Source organism: Pezoporus wallicus, unplaced genomic scaffold (genome assembly GCF_028554395.1).
Source record: "Pezoporus wallicus isolate ANWC-B61680 ecotype Strahan unplaced genomic scaffold, APGP_CSIRO_Pwel_v1 contig_4131, whole genome shotgun sequence".
Taxonomy (NCBI): Eukaryota; Metazoa; Chordata; class Aves; order Psittaciformes; family Psittacidae; genus Pezoporus; species Pezoporus wallicus.
The window spans coordinates 11,859,261-11,884,198 of NW_026641950.1; the positions used below are offsets into that span (position 1 = coordinate 11,859,261).

Sequence of the window (24,938 nt, forward strand, 5' to 3'; positions counted from 1 at the left end):
GGCTGGAGCACAACTGATTTAGATAAGATTTGCTTGTGGAAGGACCTCGCGGTATCTGGGGGGAAAGTTTCACACATGAATCTCACCAAGGGCAAGATAAAACCAGTCTTTCTTAAGCAAGGCTTCAGTCCCACTCAGTAAACATCAATAAATCCCACTTGACATTTTACCTGAGTAACTGACCTACAGCGGAGCACTGGATAAGACGACCCCTACAGGTCCCTTTCAAGCCTAACTATTCTACGATCCCATAAACTGGAGTTTTGGTCCAAACTGCCTGAGTTTCGCAATTCAGCACAACACAGAAAAGCAACCCAAAAGTTCCCTTAATGTTTGACTACCCCTTTTCTTCATTCAAACATGCAATACAACCTCAGAGTTAAACATATCAACAGTTTAAAAATGAAAAATAACATCAGCCTTGTGCACTGATGATAGAATTATTGAAAATGTAACTATCTTTCATTTTTCATAACTCTCAAGCACTCAGGTACATAAACATTTGGAAGGGACAGTCATATAATTGTAGTTCAGATCAAAAATGTTCATGATACTTTTGCAAGGTCATGCCACAAAAGAATAATTAAACTCATTTATGTTTTCAGAGCATTTTGAGAACTTTGAATTAATTTCAGTCACTCTCAAGGAACTTAAAATTCTTTTCCAGACTCTAGTGTTCCAGGAAGCAAATATCTCTGTTCTTTTTATTCTATTTCTAAAAGGCCCTCTTTTTATTTGCCTATCGAAACGTAAAAAAAATAGACCATAATAAAAGCAAGAATGACTGCAATGCAGTTGCAGTGGTCCACTGCTTCACAAAGTGCTGGGTGGACAGTTAATGTAGAAAGAAGGAAAGAAGACTGAATAAAGCATTCCAAACAGGCACAAAAGAATTCTTCGTAGTACATGTGAATGTGTTCTGCAGTTAGAGTTGCTCTGAAAAGGAAAAAAAAAAAAATGTATTATTTTTTCTTAGGGGTTAAGAAGAAATCTTACCTATTTAGCACAAATACCAGCCCCTCCAAAAGAAAAAAAGAATATTTCCAATACATTGGCTTTTGCACATGCTACTCTGTGAGAGTGTCCTGGGTTCAGCAGTAGCAGTCATTTTTCTCCTTCTTGGTAGCTGGTGCAGTGCAGTGTTTTGACTTCCAGCCTGGGAACAGTGTTGGTGAAACCGATGTTTTCGGTTGTTGCGAAGTGATGTTTACCCTGACCAAGGATTTTGTGAGGCTCATGCTCTGCCAGGGAGGAGGGGAAGCCGTGAGGAAGCAGAGACGGGGCGCCTGACCCAGGCTAGCCAAGGAGGTATTCCATACCACAGCACGTCATGCCCGGGGTGGGGGGTAACTGGGAGTTACCCGGAAGGACACGGGCTTCTGGGTCGGACTTGTTTCTTGGCCGGTGGTATCGTATTCTCTTCCCTTGTTATTTTCTCTTATCGTTGTTGTCATTGGTAGTAGAGGTGGTGATTTGTGTTGTACATTGGTTGCTGGACTGCTCTTGTCTCAACCCGTGGGAGTTGCACTTTCGATCCTCCTCCTAGTCCCTTCGGGAGCAGGGAAGGGGAGAGCCCCGGCGGGGGGTCTTGTTTGCTCTCAGCCTGGCACCACTCACTGGGAGTGAGTGAACAAGCTGTCTGGCTAGGGTTTAAAACCTGACAGATAGCCTATATATGCATAATATATTTAAAGAGAAATCCACTGAATCTGCACTCTCCTCCCACTAAAGCTTCCTGATGTAACTGCGTGAACGTTTCTGTGAAAAAATGTGCTATGAACTGAAAAACTAAAGGCTTAAGCTTACTGAAGGCTTAAGCTCACAGAATCACAGGTTATGATTCTGCAAACTAACTCCCTGTTATACCAACACTTGATCACCATTCTGAAGAGGCCATGTGTGTCTGCCTACAAATCTGTTTAACGAAACCTGTACAAAAAGTACAAAGCCTTTTCATTTCAAATTAATGGGGAGAAGGTGGTGTTTGCATTAAAACAGAGGCTAAGAACAGTTTTTATTCCTCATATGGCAATATGTATGCCAGTTATGTTTCAAGTGATATTTACCCTTCTGAATCTTCAAATCATTTCAGATCTGAGGAACCTATATCACTCTTTAGCATTTCTTTCAGGGTATTATTCCTCCTCTGTAAATGGTGCTTCAGGTTACTCTCATAGTTAATTTTTTTCATAAAAGGATACCTTCTCTATTATATTACTGTCTTCCTAGTATCTTGGTACACATCATACAGAACCCTTTTAAAGACTAGACTAGAGGTCATTCAGACGAAACAGATCCAAAACCACTACCCATCAAAACTGGCTTTCTTCCTGAAGTTACAGCTGGTCATTGTTACATAAAATGGATATTTCAATATACAAAGCCTATGTGTTTCAAACTCCATCGTCTCAGAAACCTATACAGTAAGAAAACAAGTAAAGAATTTCAAATATCAACAAAAAAATTGAAGGGAAGATTGTTTTATCTTTAGTAGTATTCTTCTATTCTTTTTAGGTAAGAAAATAACCAACACATGCTCTTCTTTTCCAGTGCAATGACTGCAACAACCTATTAGAAACTAACACTAATCAAGAGAATATAGATTCACACATTTACACTTATTTATATTTCCACCATTTGGAAAACATTGATTTTTCTTGTGCCCTGAATGGAAGTGAAATTTGCATGTCTGCATTGTTTAACAAGAGCAACTTGAACTTGCACAGTATCTCAACATTCCCATTATCTCTTTGTCTGCATACTACCATCAATTGACTGATATTTGCATAGTTCTGGGAACAGTGACTGCTTTTTCACCATTATCGGCACAACAACGAAAGAACTAAAAATACTGTGTACTCCACAGAAATAAGTGATTTAAAAAATCCTTACATCATAATTCAATAGGAGCAACCCAGCCTACATAAGGGGGGACTGAAGACAAGAACCAAAAACCGGTAACAACAATTGAGCCTGTTTTGATGCCTAACATACTATTATATAATAAGTATGTCATGCCAGACTAATATCTGACTGACTTCTGTATAAACAACAATCAAAATAGTCTGATCACATTACCTTTGAGCACATGAATAAAAAGCTGGGTTTAGTTTCATGTACCGCTAAGACACTAACATACACTGCTACCTGCTCATGCCCTGAAGAGTATGACTTCTATTAAGACAAAACGGTTTTCTCTCCATCCTTTCCCCATACACTAATCTCTGAGCAGGCTTGCCTATTCTAAATTTATAAGCATATATTGGTATTCTAATTTATTACTGAAATAGGTTTTGCCAGACCTACCCATGAAGGGCTTACTTTTCTTAACCATTCCTCTGCTATGCTTTTATATCTGCTTAGATCTTAGTCTTGAGTTCATCTTAGTCAGTAGTTTGTAGGCATAACAGTGAAAAAATAGCAATGCCGCTTAAAAAAAAATACATTTTTTTAAAATCTCTGGGTGACAAAGCAAAATCACCTTTTCTTTGAACTTTTAACTCCGCCTTCATCTCTTTACAGGAAACTACACGAGTTGACTGAAATTGATGCAGCCTGTTCCACCAGAGCGGAAGAACCATGGGGATTCTCCCAAAAAAAATATCTTCTATTCTTAGATGCAGAAATTTGCTCCATTCACAAGAAATGCCATCTAAGACACTTTTCAAAACTCATCAGCTACATAGAACTATGTGTGACTAACTGGAAATTCAAACAATAGATAAAAACAAAACTAGTTGAAGAAAACTATTAAAGGAATTTGAGAATTGCTTGCAACACTTTTTTCCTTCTTTAAAATTGTAGCATTTTTCTACTGAAAATAATAAAATCAAGGAAAACATCAAATCTGTTGTTCCATTCTAATGGAACGTTTAATTAGGTAGACATTTATTCCCTTTTCCACCACAACCATGGGAAGCAGTTATCAAGTTTTTCAACATTCTATAAATTATTAGAACCAGACAACTGAATAGCAGACCACTCCTTTCAATATCTTTCTGGTAAGGTATTAAAAAAGAAAAAAAGGCAAATATAGCAAACCTAAGAATATGGCAAAGCAGCCTATTTTTGGCTCCCTACTTATAAAAACCTGACTAGTAATCATATTCTGAAGAATCTAAAATAAACATGGATATATAATTCTGGAAGACTCAAGCAGTTGGAGAAGTGCTATCCAACAGGATTAAATAAAATTCTGCAGCTGCAGTCACTTACATTGAGCTAGTACAAGCACTTCAAGAAAAAGACATAGAAATGAAATGTGCAGTAACACTCTGAACATAAAAGCTCAATACACACAGTGTGGAATGAAAACATACCATTTGTAAAAAGACAATGCTATTTTTTTTCCTAATAGGATTCACACATATTTTATATTTCCATGGACATACAAGGAAAGAAAAATAACTATCTTAGAAAGAGTTCACCAAAAAAAACACTCAGCCCAGCCACCAGAAGAGGAACTTCAAATAAATGATTACTCAGGCTTTACAAATCAACGTTTACATTCACTTTGAGAAAAATGCAAAATATAGTGGGCATCAGCATCAGCCAAGAGTTTAGCTTATCACAAACCATATGGGAGGATGTCCCCATAGACTGTTTAGCTTCTACTAGCATGGCATCTGCAGTACATAGCAACACTTTATCTGATGTAATAACACCTTCTGCTCTTAGCCTTTCTAAGTTATAAAACAAATGATTAAGTGATTTCACCATAAGCAGCCTCATGGAACACTGACAAGGTGGTGTGAATATAGGGAGCAATCACTGCACATGCCAGGCACCTTGTAAGTCAACATATTAAGAGTGCCAGCCTAAGTTTTTTCAGAAGACTTTATTGTCGTAAAAAAGAAACTGCAACTTACAAACTGAGTGGGGGCTCCTGGACAGTTCTTTGGTTCTTACAATGCTAATGCCAGTGGATCGATACATTCAATGAGACTTTAGTAAAATCAATGTAAACTTCAGTTATCAACAAACAGCTATCATACTTTGAAATTATTCTGTTAGCTAGAATGCAGTAATGTAACCAGCACCATCCACAGCACCCAAGCTACAAATCCAGGATGTGTTCACACCCAGGCATCTTCAACAAATATTAAAAGAGAACATAGATGTTAACAATTTACGCTAGGACGTGTGTTCACAGCAGTGCACATCCAGCAAATACTAAAAGAGCACAAATTGACTTTAACAACTTGTGTTATAAGCTGCAGTTTTCAGAGCAGAGGACCTTCCAGTGGGATAGGTGCTCCGTCTCCCGTTGCATCATTTGAATAATTAATAGAAATGCTGTCGATACACACTGGAAAGAAAGGTAGAAAAACACCAAGAGAAAGATGCTTCTCAACAAAGTTCCTGTCTCAATCATGCACCATAGAAGCATGACATCATTTAAATTTACTGCGATAAACCAAATACTGTCATTCCTTTTTCTATAGATGTTTTGCCATCAAATATGGTATTATTTTCATACTATATGCATAATAGTATGCATACTATATGCATATTATATTATATTATATGCATAATATAGTATGCATATAGTATGCATAGTTTAGATTTATATAGTACATAGTTTAGATGTATATATCTAAATACAGAAAAAAAAAAGAGAGTATCACCGCCATAAAATTTAGGAAGAATGGCATGCATTTATCGTTTTGACTTTCCACAGAAAAGAGGTAGGGAAACTACCTATCACCAATCCAGATTTACCCAAAGAAAGAGAGAAACATAAAATAAACTCATACACTATTTCATGGGAGTCTTCATCACAAACAAAAGTAAGTGGAGGTAAAAACATACTCATGAAATGTTTCAGATTTAGCAAGTTATTCAACATGCTCTCTTCCCTAGAAGAATTTCTATCAGGCTCTTACCTTGTCCTGTTCTATGCTAAAAGCACTGAGCAGGAAATGCTCTCATTGAAGTCATAAAACCAGCAATGTAATAAAAATGTCTGCAGAGTGCTCTCTCTGCCTTCTAAGAGTTCCCTTATACTGCCTACATCCAAAATGATACTGACAGTTACTGACAGAGCTAGCCCAAGACAGGACCACATTAGAGACTAGTTTGAGATTTCTGCAGTGATGTCATGTTCTCACACAACAGGGATTAATCAGTGACATTAGTCTCTTGTTTTATTACAACCCCAATTTTAGTACAACATGTCTGCTTTTAACGTTCTTCACTGATGCGCAAAGACCACTTGACCAAGCCATGTTCCATCAAATACTTGAAATTTTTTTTCAGAATTAGAAGAGATGGATTATGAAGAAAACCAGAAAGTCGAATTTCATGCTGCTTTTCCTCAAATATATTTAAAGACCTTGAGTCTCTCATCATATCTCTTAACACATAAAATGCATCTCCATCAGAGATGAAGTAATCTAATCCTGTTTAAGCAGGGAAAATATTTCAAGATTTTCTCAATCTGTAAAGTATCTGTCATCTTTTGGCCTCAGGTAAATATAGCCTTAGAACAGACTATTTTTTTACCCCCAGGATTGCCTTTGATTAACATTCTGTAAATTGCAATTATTTTCTCTGTAACTAATTATCTACCTCACAAAATATTTCCTATTGTCTGTGTTAGAGCAAAACCAACACGACTTCACATAAAAGAGATCCTCTAATATTAAATAGTTGAATTTGTTCAAACCTGCCTATTAAATTTGACTGCTGAGGGGATTACAAGTTTAAGGATTCCTCGTTTGTGAAGCTCAAATAACCTCAACTAGTTATAGGTCCTGTAAACACTGCACAAAAAAGCTGTAATCTCCAAACATTTCAAGGTAAGCCCTCAGCAGGGCTTTTGAAGAATGATCTTTCTGTTCAAGTCCACCTGAATTTCCACTCAAATGTCAGAATGCTTTTTGGATATTTTCTTAAAAAGAACTACATAAAAGAAAGATGTTTTAATGTTTGAAAACACTGTATGTCACATATGTACTGCAGATTGTCTAATATCACTAAAACACATGGTGGTCAGTAGTTACTTTCTGCTTGAAAAGCGCCACTTATGTCCTCTTCATTCAGTACAGTCATTCCATAAGTAATCTTCAGTAATGGAAAAGTACCACGTCTTCCCTTGCTAGAACAACTGCTAACTCAGTTGACATCTAAAAGGATCAAATAAAAATATTTTAATAACATGTCTTAGTTTAATTTTCTAACAAGCCACGCCAAATGAAACACACTCAGGCAACAAATGTGATTATCATGAAACAGAAGAGCTACTTTTTTCCCCATTCTAGTCACTGGTACAAATTTCTAATCTTCATTTTCAATGTGAACATAGGTCTTTATGATTTTTGGTCTAAATTCAAAAGTAATTACATTAAGAGTGTTCAATTTCAGACTCCTAATTTTTTGGCATTGCCTTTAATTTTGAATAGAATTCCCTGGGTCTTTTTTCCTGCTTGGATTTTTAAAATAAACCCTATTCCCTACAATTCCTATTTCCATGTGTGTTTAATTTCTTCTAGGTTTGCTCTCAAAGGAGGAAAAAAAGATTCAGAGATGGCAGTTAGGAGGCAGAATACTAAGCTTTGCAAAGATGTGCTAATCTTTTTACTGTAACATGCCATTGCTGTATGTGAATAAGTAGTAAGAGCCAGTAAGACTAGTCTCTAGCTGGAGGCAGGACGGAAACTCTTGGCTAATGAGCAGGAAGAACAGATAAAGAGAGAATGCATGACAGGTGGAAAAGGAAAGAACTGAGCCAACCAGTGCCAGAAGAAATTAATCATTAAGATTTTCCCAACAACCAGGAAAGGGTATCAAGCTTCTACTAATCTTTCCCAACAGGTGGCATTTGCTTGCCAGTAAAGGATGAGACAGTCGTGAGTCTCTTCTCCCATTTAAACTGGTAGCCCAAGGCAAGTTGGATTTTACAGGTTCTGGGATAGAAGTTTGGTATCAAGGTAATTAATGCTGATCCCAGTAGACGTTCTGTTTCTCTTCACAGCTATGTTGAGTCTCCCTGACTTGCGGGAAGTGGGGTGTGTTTCTACATACGGATGCAGGTATTGACTATGCAACCTCCAAACAACTCTCCATAATTCTAAATTAAAAGAAAATGAGACACAGCAACACAAAGCGATCAGTGGAAGTGTTGCCACATTCGCTTTCATAATGTTGGAAGCTGGGATTAACTAACCAATTCCATTTCATTCAGTAATAACCAAGGGCCCAGATATTCTGCTACAAAATACTGGGAAGATACGGCACGGTGAAAACAAGAAAGTGTGTCAGCAGAAAGCAGCGAGACTCATCAACATAGGAAATTATTTTAATGACAGTAGACTCCTGCTCTTCTGCTTTTATTTTTACCCGGTCACCTGAATTTCCATGCAGACTGGCTCTGAGCTGCAATGCTCTTGTTCTGCATAGGCAGTAAGCTGAATTCTAAGGTACGTAAGCAGGATGTAATGCTGCCTGTGGAGCTGCACAAACTAGCTCAAATACTAGAGGTAGTACAGTTGCATTACAGCAGTGTTCTGCCACAGCTAATTAGACCAATCACTGCAGCATGTTGTGGGAACATACCCTAGGAGAGTTCCTGAGATCTGACACTACATTTATCTTAGATTTTAGTTTCCAAGGTGGTGTATCTTTTGTTAAACCCAGACTATTTCATGTCCTTTGAAACACTTTAGATGCTGGGCCTTCCCCTCTAAACTGACTCAGAACACGCAATCCAATCAATTCGTTTGGTGAAGCCCCCACTACTATCAAAGCTTGTTTCTTACTGGATAAGTTTCAGGTTATTTTGCAAAGCACTTCATCACTATCAATAAACAGGACTGTCAGCTTGTATTCCAGCCAGATGCCCAAACCTCAACTTACTCCAATAGTGAACCCTGAATGACGTGGAACTTTTGGAGCTGTCTGTCTAAAAACAACTTGTCGTTGTAACATAAGCTTATTTCACTTGAAGTGATTTCCCACATCTTCCTATTCAGTGTTTTACCAAGAAATCTCTTCAGAGTTTGAAATCCCCAGCAGACCAATAGTTTTATGAAGTTATAGAAAGAGAGTATTTGCTTCTCCTGAACAGAACAGCCAATTGTTACTCATGTCCTTCACCTGGAGGCTTCCTCTACATCCTGATATTTCACTTGCAAAAGTTATGCTTTCATACTTTGATTTAAAAGTGGTACATTCTCTGAGGAGCATATGACACTGCAGAGTGGATGAATTTACCAGTTCATATTCCACTAATTCCTACTCTGACATTAGGAATTTCTTAGGTAAGTTTTCAGTAGATCTGAAAACAGATCTTAATCTTAAATCTACTGAATTATGAACAGAGGTGACTCCTACCATTATACTTTTCTCCTGTACATTTTATTTATGTTGTTCACCTAGATCCTGTCCTAAAGTATCAAACATCTGGTTAAGGCATCAGCATTATCATACTTATGTCCATGCCTGCTTTAATTTTGTAATCATTCATAATATTTCAGGTTTTCTTTTGACTGCTTAGCTAGCTGACCCTCAAGAATCCTGAACCATAAAATCTATTGCAGGGATACACAACCTTTCTTGAAAAATAACATGAAAACGTTCTAGAATGTAATCACAACTACAAGGCTCTGTGATTATTTCTCTCAGGAAAATCTAGGCTTCTCCTGCTGTGATATATATCTAGCTCGGGGGCTGTCAACATAAGGAGGATGTGGACCTGTTAGAGGGAGTCTAGAGGCAGCCATGCAGATGATCAGAAGACTGGAGCACCTCTCCTTATAAAGACAAGCTGAGAGAGTGGCTTGCTCAGCCTGGAGAAGGCTCTGGGGATTCCTTACAGCAGCTTCCAGTACCTAAAGGGGGCCTATAGGAAATCTGGAGAGGGACTTTTTTACAAGGGACTGTTGTGACAAGACAAGAAGGAATGGCTTTAGAATGAAAGAGAGCAGATTTAGATTAGACATTAGGAAGAAATTCTTAATGCGAGTTGTGAGGGTGGTGAGTCCCTGGCACAGGTTGCCCAGAAAAGATATGGATGCCACATCCCTGGCAGTGTTCAAGGCCAGGTTGGACAGGCCTTGGAGCAACCTGGTCTAGTGGAAGGTGTCCCTGCCTATCGCAAGAGGGCTGGAACTAGATGATCTTTAAAGTCCCTTCCAACTCAAACCATTCCGATTCTATGATACCACTTTCTTAAGACGCTGGTATGCTTAATTATTTTTCTTAGACTGTAAGGCCTGCCAGGTTAAAGAATTTTGTCATGCAAGCAGCTAAAACTAGAGAAATTATGAGAGTTGTCAATGCTTGAGAAGGAAAAATCACATTGCACTAACTGTTGTAAGCTTGCCTTTCTCATTTAAACGTGTGCAGTGTCTATCCAACATTAGTTTAGCAATATTACTGAGCACAGCAAGAAGCTCCTGCAAAACCTTCCATATCTTAAGAAGAATGGAAAACTATCCATTTCCATATAATCTTAACTGTTTCAGAAGAAATGCTGATTTCACTGACTTACTGCCTTTTAAATTACTTTCTTCCTTTTGGATTCGGTTTCTGACAGCATTCAATTTATCACAGACTGCTTGCCAGACATTTCTCAAAGATTTCAGCATGTATAAAGATACATTAGCAGGGTAACAGACATGGAAAGCATACGTCAATCAAGTTATGCTGAAACATCCACAGCTTTCTTGGTTTTTATGTTCTCTTTACTTTTCCATAAACAGCCACCATCTTCTCCAGTCACACACAGTTGATGCTCACTATGGTGCTCTGCTAAAGCTTTTCCAGAAAATCAGACTTTCATTTTCTGAGCAGCTTTGCACTGTCTTCACTTCAGACAGACAGCAGTGCTTGTATGTCACATGTAACTGTCAGAAATGAAAACCAGATATTAAACTATTTCCTTACTTTGAACTGTGAACATGAACTGCAATTTTAATGAGTGTTCAGCTTCAATCTACCATACGGCTGCTGATGTAATAATTCTTTTAAAAAATCAGAGAAAAAAGACATATACAAACATTTCCAGAAACTGAAAAATGTGAGATAGCAATAAAGCAGCAAGCAGCTTGCAACTTCAGCATGCAGATTTACATTGCTGTTAAATCTCTTTTGATGGTATTAAATAGGGCCGTGATTCAAAGTTTTTAAACACATGCTGTACATATTTCTATGGAAACTGAAAGTTTGCTTGCATTTGGAGTTGCACACCAAGCAAGCCTTGCAAAATCCACATAACTGATTTCAGAAGCAGAAGTGCTCAATTCTGAAATAGTTACTTATCACATCACACCACAAGTGCTTTCATATGTCCATTTCGTATGCCTTACAAGCTAAACTCCACAATGAAGGAAAGGAAAAGAAATAGCTTTCAGCATTTTCTTGGACACTAATAGTCTGTCCCCAAGGACAGGAATAAGGACTCTGGAGTCATAAAACTGACCCCTGAAAACTCTCATCCATGTTCACAATCACCTGAGAAGTATCTACACACATATACACAACCACAGACAGACCAGCACAACGAAAAACACACCAATGACTGAATGACATGCTCTCGGTTACCAGGATCATTGCTCTTAAGCCTCTCTTCAGAGAAAAGCATTAATTGACCATCATATTAATAAAAGGAATGCAACAGTCCCATTATGCATTATTCAGATAAATACTCCTGCCTGCGTGTGTTTTGAAGGAACCCAATGAAAAGCCTTTCCCTTTTCCTTGAAATGCAGAAGGATCATTTTCAGATGAAATCACAAAACTGCCTGCATGGCAAAGGAATGAAAACAATTTTAACAGCATGCACAGGCAGAAATTGAAGAAAAAAAAAATATTATTTGACACACAGGTCTGAGTATTTTCCTGAAATTATTTAACAGACATTCTTCATTACAATTGTCAGCCTGTGCATATACACCTAACGCTATTCTATACACAGATTATAACATACTTAAAATTTTGATTTGTGGGTTCTTTTAGCACAGTAATTACACAACTGCAACTTCTGATTTAAATGACGGTACCTTCTTTACATTTGAGTCTTCATACTGCTATATATTTTTAATTTCCTGCTTCCACATCTAGAGATAGATAAAACAGTACAGATCACCTTTATGCTCATGTCAATTCTACCAAGTCATACTGGAGTGGAGTTTGCTTCTTTAGCTGTCTCATTTGCTGCAAGGAAAAAGTTTGTACTGGGAGCAAACCAGGCAGTTCTTGGGTTTTCATTCTTGATGGAAGTTATGAACACGTGTTGGGATGTAATCTGTTGAAAAGGGGATATTGCTCCATCCCCAGGGAAGACGCCGAGCATCCTCAAAAAGGTCAAAGGAACTTGCGTAGCAATACAGAGCTGGGAGCCTGCAACTCATTTTAAGAGGTGAAGAAATAATTGCAAGGAGCAGATAACCAGGCCTCAGGAACCAGTCTTCAGAGCTGATGGGACTTTTTTTTTCCCTGTGGGCCCCACAGAATGGTGCTGAGTCAGGAGATCAGTGGATCTTCTGGAAATAAGAATCAACTCTGGGAAGGCATCTGTTTATAAATCCTTCTTATTTCTATTGCCTTTCCTAAATTCTTTGCATTTTCTTAGGAAGTTAACTAATCTAGTTTTATGCTAGTAAAACCTAAAGGTAATTTACTTATTTACTTGTTTATTTACAATCTTTTGGTTTTCTTTGAAGAGTTCCTTGTAAGGGAAAGTCTATGCACATCTGCCTTGCAGCTGTGGCTGACTTGGGGTCCCATGCCACTAAAACATAGGTTCTCAAATCAGGAAAGCTTCAGATGTTTCTCGCAAAACCAAACAAACAAAACCACCACCAAGAAAAGCAAGCAGTAATAGAATCCAGCTGTACCCAGTATGTTGGTCTTGCAACTTCATATATTTGGCCATCAATTCAAGAATTCAACCCCTTTTTTACCTCTGACTGCTGTCATAAAGTCACCTATCATAAGGAATGAGAAGTGTCTCATGCATAACAATCGGATTAAACCCAGCTATTTGAAACAAGGTAACCCAAAACCACAGCACCAGTCAACCCTCTGCAGCCCTATTAGTCTCCAGACTATCAATGTGGTCTCAATCTGTGACACTGCTGTATAATACTCCTCAAGGATTTTTTTACTTTTACTATTCCTTAACTTTTATAAATATATTTTTGAAGTTATCTTTTTCCAGTCAGCCTGAAGTTGTTCCTTTCTAATTTTAAGAACAGCACACTAAATGATACAGACTAATGCTCATGCTCACTGTAATGCTAAAAGTATACCCACAACAGCAGCCATTTCTTGAGCAACACAAATAAGCAAGTGGGCAGCTGCAGAAGGCTGGGACACAGAGGGAACTGTCCAGCTCCACAGAGAACACGCTAAATTTTGCTTCCTTTCTCACAACTTCTTTTATAGTTGTGCTGATCACCAAATCCGTGCCAGGCTACATCTTAGCTGTGAGAGCTCATCCCCTTAGAGATCTCTATAGAAGCCCATATATTTCAAGATGTGTCATGAAAACCATCCCATGCTTCTTTTTCTCAGTTTCATTCATGCAAATGTTCAACTGATGGAAAATATCAGAAAAGAATTAAGGTAATCAGTCGCTAAATGGGAATTCAGTCCACTGTACTAACAAATGAGACTTAAAGTGTCATTTTTGAGATATAATTTATAATAGAAACTTCTCCTTCCATATCCTTTGAATATCCTTTGAAAGCCAGGCCTAAGTAATATGAAAAGTATTTCTTAAATAATGTCGGTTTTAATTGCATAAAACAAAGAAAGTGCATTTCACACTCTTAAATTATAGATTACAGCCTTCTACTTCAGCAAAGCCATGAGATCATACAATGCATTAAATATTAATTAGGATTTTTGTTTTTTTTTCAAATCTGTCTTAAACTTCAAAGACACAGGAATGAATTCTGCTGAACAACTTGGTGCAAAACTCTTCTGTTTTATCTAGGATGTAAAACACAGGTGTAGTAACAGTGTACTTGAACAACATTTTTCTCTGAGTAAAAACTGTATAAAATAGAAACTGATTTACAAAAAATGTTCTCTGCTTCAGAAAACATGTCAGGAAAATATCAAAATAAAATACTAAACCGGATAACAGGCTTTTAAGTGTTTGGGGAAAATTTGCTTGCATTATAGTACTTTCAAAAAAGAATTTTTTTTTTTTTTTCAAGAAGCACATACTGCTTTTCCTATGGCATAGGTAAAGTCACATCATCTTAAATGAACTCTTCATTGAACATAAATGCAACTAAAGATGTGCAACCTCAAAATGTCTAAAATGCCAGTCATCCTTGCTCCATACATTTCTATTTTAAGTAACACAAGAAAAATGTGAGAAAAAAATGTGGGGAATATTGGAATTTAACACCACATGATACAGCTAGACCATTGCAAATCAGTTTTAACTGGACAATAAATTTTTAAGCCTACTGATTAGTGGTTCTACACCTGACATCTAAGCATAGCTGAGCTATTCAGCAGTAAACTCAACAGAAGAGGAAAGTATTCTGACCACAGCTTTCAAGCGTCAAAAAAAACAAACCAAGGATAACAAAGACTAAAGTCTTTTCTTTACTAGGTTCAGTGGCAAATTGAGATATTTCAACAGGATAAAATAGCACATGGAGATGCCTTTAAAACAGCCAGTTTTACTAAACGGAACCTGAAACATCACAGCCAAACCCACACATTATATTGATGGTAGACTTTATTTTTAGTAACACCAGGTTATTTTGAAAGCCACAGATGGAAAAATAAGGACATCTCGTAAACCACTGCAACTATCAATGAGTAATCAAAGTTGGATTCCCCTGAATCCCCGAATCCCTTTATGACACGGTACTAGCAATACAGCCATCACCTTGGATGGTTACTGCAAATGACCAGGATTGATAAATTGATACTATAAAAAAATCTAAAAACATGCATATCTGGAAATAAAATACATTACTTATATGCTATTACTTTAAAAGCAAAAAGAACCCATTCCCACTTTTTAGTACCTTCAGAATTACAAATTAGCTAATATTGAGATCAGTCTAATGGGACTTTATAGTGGATTTTATCTGCACAGTTATAATGGTATTTCAAGGAACTGATTTACTAACAATTGTTTCCACTGGTTTCTACAAATACATTTTGAAATTATGATTTTTGTAAGATTTTGAAAGTGAAGCTAAGTTTACATACTTGATTGTTTGGGAGTAAATACAATCCATGTAATAACAATACCCATATGTTCCACTTATCAAAAAATAATGTAATCTAAAAGAATAGAGAATGCAAACTCCGGATTTCAGCTCTAAGTAACCACCTAATAGCCTTATGTAAAGCAGCACTCCCAGACTCAGAATCAGTTCCCTAAGAATAATGAAAATTCATATAACTGAAGAAAAATAAGCTTATAAACTAAGCATTAATGGAAAAAGAGAATAGAACTTCATTATTCATAGAAAATATGGACTTTATAATCTCTTACAGTCAAAAATCTGTGTTTCTTTTCTGCTGAAGCCATCAGTGCTGCTTCATTTAATGTTCTATAACTGTGGTATGTTTGTCTGATAAAAAATTATAACTTTTTTTGTTTTACTTGATCATTTGTTGTCTACATTTGAATTATACTGTACTTTTTAAAATTATACTGTATTTTTTTACAGTGACTTTGTAAGGTCTTCACATTCTAGTATTCTCTAGACTGTAACTGAGCTCTGTATTTACTATTTAATCTCTATTCACAGCTGGCAGATGCAAAGATGTTAGTTACACTCAGGTGACTTTGACATGTGACTTCTTGAAATGTAGAGAAGTTACAATTTTCCCTTCAGCAAACTGTTCCATGTTTCATTTGCAAGAAATGTGAGGCCCAAGGCAAAAAGAGATTATTAGACTGAATTACTCACTTTCAAACTAAGAATTTAATAACCCAACATGCAACTTTCTACTTCTAATAACCTTAGCTAAGGCTTTGGTTTAGTTAATGTTACTTCTGGTTAGAACAAAAGCAAAGCACAAGGGGACAGCACAATCCTGCCTTGGACTTAGAAGCTGACACAGACATGAAGAGGATCCCTCTGGTTGAAGCTGAAGCTGCAAAGACAAATGAAGGGAAGGTTAGGCACACAAATCCTTTGCAAGCTGCTGATGATGACAGGTAGTGCTGGTAGCATTCCTCTGGACTAGTTCAAGACTCACATGGACTAATTACACAGTATACCAAGCTCGGAGTATCGCAGAATCACAGAATTATAGAATAGTTAGGGTTGGAAAGGATCTTAAGATCATCTAGTTCCAGCCCCCCTGCCATTGGCAGGGACACCTCACACTAGACCATGTCTCCCAAGGCCCTGTCCAACCTGGCCTTGAACGCTGCCAGGGATGGAGCATTCACAACTTCCCTGGGCAACCCATTAAAGTGCCTCAACACCCTCACAGTAAAGAACTTCTTTCTTATATCCAATTTAAATTTCCCCTGTTTAAGTTTTAACCCGTTACCCCTTGTCCTATTGCTACAGTCGTTAATGAATAGTCCCTCCCCACCATCCCCATAGGCCCCTTCACATACTGGAAGGCTGCTATGAGGTCTCCATGCAGCCTTCTCTTCTCCAGGCTGAACAGCCCCAACTTTCTCAGCCTGTCTTCATACGGGAGGTGCTCCAGTCCCCTGATCATCCTCGCTGCCCTCCTCTGGACTTGTTCCAACAGTTCCATGTCCTTTTTCTGTTGAGGACACCAGAACTGCAACACTCAAAGGAAGTCATCCTGCCCCTTTACTCTGCTCTCGTGAGACCTCACTCGGAGTATTGTGAATGCTCCATTCCTGGCAGTGTTCAAGGTCAGGTTGGACAGAGCCTTGGGTGAGATGGTTTAGTGGGAGGTGACCCTGCCCATGGCAGGGAGGTTGGAACTTGAGGATTTTAAGGTCCTTTCCAACCCTAACTATTCTATGATTCTATTATTCTAATATTCCAAGTGAGGTTTCATGAGAGCAGAGGGGCAGGATCACCTCCTTTGACCTGCTGGTCACGCTCCTTTTGATGCAGCCCAGGACACAGTTGGCTTTCTCAGCTGTGAGTGCACAAAGTATTCCTTCTGCAGGTCCTGATTTCATGCAGAAGGTCAATGTCATGTTGCCATGTCAAAACTGAAAAGAGGTGGCTAGTCAAGAAAGAAAACATACCTTAATTTCAACTCCCTGACACAGACATGCTCCCCACTGAATCTATCAAACAGCTCATTTGCAATCCTTACTTAGTGATATTATACAAGGAAGGATCACGAGTTATTGTATGGCTCAAAACTATACAAAAATATATCAGGGCCAAGAAAAAAACTATTTGAAACATTTCACTTTTTTGACATGAACAGAGAAAGTCAGTGGTAGTATGAAATAACCTTCCCTCCTTAGAAAGAAAATTACAAGTTCTGAAATAGAGGGGGTTTGAGTCTTATACATGCTTGTAATGGTACTCTGTCCTGAAGGACATGCACGTGAATAATCCTTTATAGACTGAACTTATAAAAATCAGACTTACTGGCACAATTTGTCTCCAAAGTCTAAGGTGCCAAACCAAACAGTGTACACTTGATATATTACCTCTTCCCCCAGTATTCCAGAATTTCTTCATACTTGCATCAGATAGTACTGCTAGAAATAACTTCTGTCTAGTCTGCTTAAATTATCTACCTGCAGGTATGCTTCAAAACCCCAAACTGCATATATGTGTTTTGGATAGGGTACATATGATCCAAGGATGGTAACAATGCGAAAACAGAATACAGATCAGTTCACTTTGTTGGAAACAACTGAAAACTATAAAATGCTCTTCAGTAAACTGATACAATCATCTAAATACACAGAAACACATAGCAATTTGGGGCATAATTATTTCTTGGCTTAATAATTTGCTGTATGATATCGTCAAACTGTTGTGGTAATTTTTCTCTATGAAAGTAAATTGTTAAAAATGGAAGAACAAAATTGTTCAACCATAAATAAAAGATCCCCAAATGAAAAAAGACCATCAAGTTCCAGAATTATTATTCTCTTATTTTCTGTTCATGACCATTGACAAGATGTGGGTATCCAACATGGACAGAAATAAATAGCAAAGCCTTAGGAAAAGCAAGAGCAAACTGATCCCTCTGCTAGCTGGGGAGAACCCTCAAGCACATAAGCCGACTGATGTAACCTCACTGCTCCCCTCAGTTACTCACTAGGAGCCTGTTGCTGTATTTTTTTTAATTCGACAGAGCTAAATAATTCATCAGGGCATGGTGTTTTGTGAGCAGGCCAGACTGCAGGCATCAGGCCAAGACTGAGGTCACCATGGAGACCTACATGCAGCTTCATCCCCACTCCTTCCCTTGCTGAGAGAGCCAATGAAAAACTGCATCAGCTGATCAGCTGTGCTCATTTCAGCAATGAACAATAGGTAAAATAAAAGCAAAAGAAAGAGAAGCAAAATAAGGATATAAAAGCATCTGCTGTAACTGCATTCAAAGATTTAAGTGACAAATGAGTCATTAAGCAGTTCCTATTTGCACTGATACAACTATTATTTTACATGAGAGAAGTACTAACCCCCCCATTATTAGTAAGAGCTACTGCTGCTCTTCAAACAGATTGTCCTATACATTGCAGATGGCAAATTATTAAAGATACATGCTTTATAGGACTCATTTTTGTTATTAAAATACAGTTGTAGGGGTAAAATGAAACACAAATACAGAAATAAGATTTATTGCTTGGGCTTCTTTTACCTTCATATACAGTTGCTGTATAATAAAATCATAGAATAGTTAGGGTTGGAAAGAACCTTAAGATCACCTAGCTGCAACCCCCCTGCCGTGGGCAGGGGCACCTCACACTAAACCATATCACCCAAGGCTCTGTCCAACCTGGCCTTGAACGCTGCCAGGAATGGAGCATTCACAACTTCCCTGGGCAACCCGTTCCAGTGCCTCACCACCCTTACAGTAAAGAACTTCTTCCTTATATCCAATCTAAACCTCTCCTGTTTAAGTTTGAACCTGTTACCCCTTGTCCTATCACTATGGTCCCTAATGAAGAGTCCCTCCCCACCATCCCCATAGGCCCCTTCACATACTGGAAGGCTGCTATGAGATCTCCACGCAGCCTTCTCTTCTCCAGGCTGAACAGCCCCAACTTTTTCAGCCTGTCTTCATATGGGAAGTGCGTAATACTGATTTTCAGAGTTCTCTCATCATTCTTTAAAAAGACAGGCATATTTATTATCTAAAAAAAAAAAAAAAAAATACATCAAAGAGGAAAAATGTTTTTTAACTATGTTTATTGAAGGGTTGTTTTCTCTCTCAATTAATGTTTTTCATTAACATGAATTTTATTTAGAGCATTTTGGTATGCTCTATCAATGAAAAAAATGAAATTCTATTCTGAAATATTTACAGTAGATCCACTTAACATTAGAACCAGTTTTCATCCCTTCTTTTTCCTGCTGTGTACTGCTGTTTGACTATCTTGCTCTCCAGGCACCTGTTACTAAACATCACCACATTTTATTACTCAAAACCACCTGTAAAGCGAGGGCCTGGTCATGTTTTTATTAGATATATAAAGTAAAAACCTAAAATAAGATCCATTCTGCCACCTCCTAGAAAAAAAATCTGGATTCTTTTGCTCACTTCTAAGCCTGTTCATTCCACAAAACTTATAAAATCACTACCTTTAGCACATTCCCACATACTGCAGCTTATGCGTTTATTGGAAAAAGTGATTCTGTGGAATGCTGACATTATGCTAATACAAAATGGTACTATATATATAACCTTTGCAAGCCACAGTGTACTCTCTATAGGTGATAAAAGGGAAATTTACAGTATGAGACCACAAGCACATAAGTGAGAGGACCACATTACTTCTGCGTGGTAACCCTGAAACCAACAGAGGAGCATCTCTGACTGCTTGCCCTGGAAGAGCCTCCCACTGCCTCCAGTGCACACTCCTGTTACAGCTACAGAACCCTGAAACTAGTATGGACCAACCCTTTAAGTTTTTTCTCTATAATTGCCAATCTCACCCTATGCTTTGGCTCAATGCTGTGTAGCCATATTCTTGTCTATCACTTCCCCTTCAAAATCTTTGGTTTACTAAAATCTGTACCTGCTATATTTTATAGCAGGGCTGAGTGGACATAATAGACCTCTCCTTTGTATTACCAGTACTCCTACAGAAATTCTCCATGTTCAAATAAAAGTTAATAAACACAAGCCCCACAACGCTTTGCAGCAGTATCCTCTAGCAACTGCATGTATGTAAGCCATATAAAATTTGAGACTAATTTCTCCTGAGGTAAAGCTGATAAATAGGAACTGAAAATCAGTACATTTCTTGAAAAAATCCGAGGAGATAAGTCAGCCAACCCCTGATGTCAGAACCACAAGGCCTAATTTAAATCCCAGTCCACCCTCTAAAAACCACAATATCAGTGTTTGTTTTTTTTATCTTTCCTGTATAATTATGAAGGAGGTAAAAGAATTAAAAAACATACCTTGTTAGGTTTTAGAGAAGATTTGCTTTTCCCCAGAATAATATTTGGCATGAAAAAATCCAGAAATCCAAGTACTAACGTGACTGATTTTTTATCATCACATATTTGTTAGACAGAAGGCATGTGGGACATCTTTTCATTATCTCATCATAAAAAGAGAAAAAGTTCCTAGAAAGAGACTACTAAATCACCAAAAAAAAATATCTCGCCTGATGCTCTGAAGCACCATATGCAGAAAATTAGAACAAGCAGAGCCCCTTTGCTCAATTATAAAATGGTAAAAAAAAACACAGGTTGAAGCCTTGCAGTTCAGGTAGAGACAGCATGGCCCATTGCTGGAAGTCCAAATTCCACTACAGAAGAGCAGACCTCCTTGTCGAGTTTTCATTCTTGATGATCTAACTGCAGCCTTCTAAGACAGCTGACCATTCCATTTATTTTCCATTAGATATGACAGGTCTGGTCTACCTCCAAGGCTGCACACAGAACAGCCTGAGTATCATGGATCTGAAGACCTCACTATGAATGTGTAAAAACTGCAGATACAGTAACACAAACACCAGCAAGTGTTGGACAGATGAGGAAATCTGCTGAATGGTTCTGATACACATGCTGATTTAAATTGACTAGAAGAGGGTTACCTCCAACCCAACCTTCATGCAATGCCAAAGGCAGGCCTTTTGGCCTCTCATGAACATACATGGAAAGTTGTTATCTAGCTTGTAAAAAGTTGTTATACATCTGCCTTAAACTGATTTGTTGTTTAATAAATATTGCACTTACACTCCTGTAAATCCCTGCAGCTAGCAATGTTACTGAATCTCTTTGATTTCTGTAAACTGTTACTTGCAAGAAGAAAGAATACATCTTAATTTTCATTATTTCTAAAATGTGCAAAGAAAAGGCATAAATGAGAGTCTGTTGACAAACTTTTCCTTTAAAAAACAATATAAGTGGACATGGGAAAAAGTATAAAAGAACAATTACCATGAAAAATTGCTCTAAATACTGTTACGGATGGATTCAGTGGCTGCTGAGGGTATATACTGTGGAAACAAAGGAAATAAAGAAAAATCACATTTCCTGATACTAAGTTTCTTCTTTTTGTTATCCTGAACATGTGGGAGATAAAGAACATTGGAAATGGGTTCTTTTGGACTTGGTTTTCAGCTACTGGCCTGCTTTTTCAGTACAGGAATCTTACAGTGGACATAAACGTTATTTACAGAGCTTTAGGTCTTTTAACATAGAAGAAGTAGAGAAATAGCTGTTTATGTGAGTTGCACTAAATTTCACATTAGACCTAGGTCATTGCTTGTCATGCAAAGTTATAGACATAACATAGCATAAGCTATTCTATTTCTAGTCTAGTGTAGTCCATTTTATTCCATTGCATTGCATTCCATTTCACTTCATTCTACTGCATTCCATTCCATCCCATCCCATTCCATCTATTCAGTTCCACTCCATTCCCTGCACTCACCCTGAGCTGAACAATATGGAGATTGTTATCTCCCTGCAATGCAAGAGGTTTTCAGATCCAAAACCACTTTCAAGGACACATATCACAAAGCTTGTAAGTGGAAACATGATTTTATTTCATGAATTCATTTTATTTTGGCTTTGTTACTTTTATGTTATATTACTTTATGTTATTTTATGGGGGCATTTTGGTTTTGGGTTGGTTGGGTTTTTTTATTGAGACAGAGAGCGCCAGGGCACAAGTGGTACCTTGGAGGTGCATGAGCAGTGGACAGCAACTGATCCCAAAGGGGCCTGGAAGCCCTGACAAGGGGATGTGCTCAGTGAGACAGAGGAAAAGCAGAAAGTCCAGGGGAAACCCTGGGAGTGCAGAAGGCTTCCTCCCCTTGGATAAGGGGCACGAAGGCCACCTACATGGAGCACGAGCAGTCCTCTCACAGGGCTGTGCTCAGCTGCAGAGGAAAGCAAAAAACCCTGGGTATGCCCCAAGGCCCTCACTGGGGGAAAAAAAGCCTTCCCCTCCCAGCTGCAGGACACGAGGAGCCACCTTTGTGGTGCAAAAGCAGCAGGCAGTAATGCAGCGAGGGTGGACCAGAGGCACCCCGACAAATGGTCCTGCTCGATGCTCAGAGGAAGACAAAAAAAAAACCTGGGACCAGTGCCAATCTGCCCAGGTGAAAATTCCTTCCTGACCCCAGTGCTGGCAATTGGCTATCCCTGAGCATGTGAGCAGGGCCTGCCCCCCATCCACAGGCTGGTCACACCTCCCAAGAGATGCCCAAGCCCCATTCTCCCTCAAACTGGAGCCACCTCAGGGGCTTCTGAGAGTGGCTAAAGGCCCTCGGCCTGAATGACCTTGGGGGCAAAAATCCTTCCTACCACTGCACGGCACCAGTGGCTGCTCCAAAGCACTGGCATCCCTGAAAACATCTCTGCATCTTATTGCTTATGGCTGCTGTACCTGGCTCCATGGTGGATGGCGATGATGAGCTCTGCCATGCTCCTCAAGAAGGCACTCCTATGGTCACGCCATGGCTATACAGCCAAAAAGTATCACTATCCCTCCCATGAGCTAATAAGCTGGTGCCACCAGGAGCTGGCCTTGCAGCAGAGAATCTCCAGCAGCCTCGACCAGCCACTGGTCTTCCTCCCTCAGCCCACTGTAACTAACTGCAGCATCTTAAGGACTTCCTCTCGGATGCTTTCAGGCTGCCCCAGGCCGCCCCAGGCCATCTCTGCCAGAGGACCCTAGAGGCTGCTCCCTCCCAGGGAGGGAGGTCATTGTGACTGTTCTGTTGCCAGTTGGTAATGGAATGGGGAGGCATGGAATGGAATGGAATGGAATGGAATGGAATGGAATGGAATGGAATGGAATGGAATGGGGAGGCTTGGAATGGAATGCAATGCAATGCAGTGCAATGCAACACATTGCAATGCAATGCAGTATGAATCACTGGGGATGCTGAGCTCTTATCGAACAGGATAATTAAACAAAGAGTGAGCATGTCTAGAATGTGAAAGCGGTACAGACTGGAAACTCAGAAGGAATGACAGGACTAGAAGAGTGAGTAAAAAGTCTGTCTGGAGTGATGAGTATTTTCCAGCATATACATAGAAGCTTTCAATAAATGTTCTACAAAGTGCTATGGATACTGCAGAGATAACACTTTTACACAGCATTATTATCACTGTGAGAATTTGTTTGCCAATGTCTGTCAAACATTCTGAACAAGGGCATATTTATATGCAGTAATAATTTCACATTTAGCTGCTAGGCAACTATGAAAGAATGTAAGATTCTGACTACCACCACAACTTCACTCCATCTTGACACCTCATATTTCTTCCCATGCACTTGGGAATTATCGACGCTTATGTTTCAGTTCCACATTGGTTTGTTTTGTGTTTTTTTAATTTCTGTACTGGTTTTGGCTAGGCAGCATTAATTATCTGCACGATAACTTTTATCAAGCTATATTTTGGGTTTGTGATGAAAAGAGTGTTGATACCATAGGGAAGTTTTAGTTATTGCTGAGCAGTGCTCACACAGCACCAAGGGTTCTGTCCTGCTGTCCCACCAGTGACCTGGCCGGGGCACAAAAAGTTGGAAAAGGTCACAGCCAGGATAGCTGACCCCAACTGACCAAAGGGACAACCTATACCGTATGTCATCACACCCAGCAATATAAGCTGGGGGAAGGAGAAAAAGAAGAATGATTTTAAATGGGGCCTGAGCAAGAACAAGCATTTGAGCAAATTAAACGCGAGATTGTTCATGCTGTTGGAGTTCCTTCTAGTCTGGAAATAAGATACAGGTATCAAGCTACCAGCAGAGCTAACGCTGGGCAGCATCCTGAGGGTTTCCTGCCCTCCTTGAGCATGACGTGAATGGTATGGAATAAGGGGTGGATACTGTCCTGGGTTCATGCAGTAGCTGTCCGGACCTGTCCGGACCGGGCCAGATGTAAAAAATGTACTGTACACTGCAGCTGGGGAGAACGGTCCTATTTGGAGCCTCTGGCAGAAAGCTCCAGGGGAGACTCGAGGTCGACCCCTCGGCTTTTGGAGTCGGGGATATAAAGGATCTGAGGCCAGCTATACCCCAACTGGGAAAGAGATACTGGCAGCCTATGAAGGGGTTCGAGCTGCTTCAGGAGTGATTGGCACTGAAGCACAGCTCCTCCTGGCACCCCGGTTGCCCATGCTGGGCTGGATGTTCAAAGGCAGGGTCTCCTCTACCCATCATGCAACTGATGCTACACGGAGTAAATGGGCTGCACTAATTACACAACGAACTCGAATGGGAAATCTCAGTCGTCCAGGCATTCTAGAAGTCATCATGGACTGGCCAGAGGGCAAAGATTTCGGAATGTCACCAGAGGAGGAGGTGATGCGTGCTGAAGAGGCCCCATCATATAATAAACTGTCAGA

At 39.1% G+C, this 24,938-nt stretch overlaps 1 protein-coding gene across 2 annotated transcripts in view; it reads right to left on the reverse strand.

Moving 5' to 3' along the window:
* MMP16 (matrix metallopeptidase 16) overlaps nucleotides 1-24,938 on the reverse strand; it is a 201,723-nt gene that overhangs the window by 142,825 nt on the left and 33,960 nt on the right. The window lies entirely within an intron of this gene.